This window comes from Seriola lalandi, unplaced genomic scaffold, assembly GCF_002814215.2.
Source record: "Seriola lalandi dorsalis isolate HSWRI2012SDOR001 ecotype SW California unplaced genomic scaffold, Sedor1 jcf7180002007419, whole genome shotgun sequence".
Classification (NCBI taxonomy): domain Eukaryota; kingdom Metazoa; phylum Chordata; class Actinopteri; order Carangiformes; family Carangidae; genus Seriola; species Seriola lalandi.
In genome coordinates, this window is record NW_019478072.1 from 1 (window position 1) to 1,105 (window position 1,105).

The 1,105-nt window shown below is 45.0% G+C and overlaps 1 pseudogene; it reads right to left on the reverse strand.

The window, feature by feature from the left end:
* Positions 1 to 253: 253 nt before the first annotated feature.
* On the reverse strand, positions 254 to 558 carry LOC147819987 (putative palmitoyltransferase ZDHHC24 pseudogene; annotated as a pseudogene).
* Positions 559 to 1,105: the final 547 nt, after the last annotated feature.

The following is a 1,105-nucleotide window of genomic DNA, read 5'->3' on the forward strand; positions in this document are numbered from 1 at the left end:
TTTTTTTTTTTTTTTTTTTACTGATTTACAGGACTGATGTTATATTTCAAAGTAAGAATTAGATGTCATACAAAAAATCCTCGATTGGAACTAAGGAGGCTGCCCCTGACCAAAAGAGCACAGAAGTGTGTAGATAAGGGTGTCCACATACTTTTGGTCATATAGTGTACTGTGTATTCACTACTGCTAAATTGTAAATAAAATCCATTCATTTTCTTGTCTATAACAACCCCCACAGCTGCTCCTTCCTTACCTCCAACCCTGACCCACCCCCTCTCCTCCCAGGAACACCCCCTTGATGCTGGGGCTGGTTTTAACGAAGAGCAGGGCGTTCCAGCAGATGTTTCCCAGCATAAAGTACTGGGCCAGCAGGTGCACGACCTTCCACCAGGCGGACCACTCCGTCTTCTTCTGGTCCGCCTCAAGCGGAGCCTCGACCAGGACCAAGTAGCTCACCTCCCCGGTGATGGAGAAGACCAGGAAAGTGTTCAGGGCAACGGGGAGGTGGCGACACACCCTCTCGACCCTGCAAAACGTTTTACTGGCAAAACTCGTCATGTTTCCTGCGTGTCCTCCTCTGCGCGATGTCTGAACCACAGCTGGAAACCCAGTGGTGTGGTTATGGGAAGGACTGATTTCAAAGACGCACCGCCAAATAACCGTTGGTTAGCTTTGTTAGCCGTATAACCACACCATTAGCTTTCTGACTGAGGTTAAACCAACCGCACGGTATTAACAATACCAAGAAAAACTTCGGGTACAACTTCATGTAATGTAAGAGGTGAAATGTGACGCCCTCCCTTTACCACGATCTGTCAATGGACGGAATCAAGTTTCTGCTTGCAAGCGTCACACAAAAACATATCCGTAATGCTACAAGATACTATGGTTCCGCTAGAAAAATGCCGTTAATCTTGTGCCCTTTTCAAAACAATGTTCAAAACGTAATATGTACAGTGGTGAAAAGTTACTAACCACATTTACTGAGGTACCATACTCGGGTACAATTTTTAGGTACTTAGGCACCAGGTAGCTACTGAGGTACTTTACTTGAGTATTTCCATTTTCTGTCATTTTGTACTTTTACTCCACTACATTTATTTGC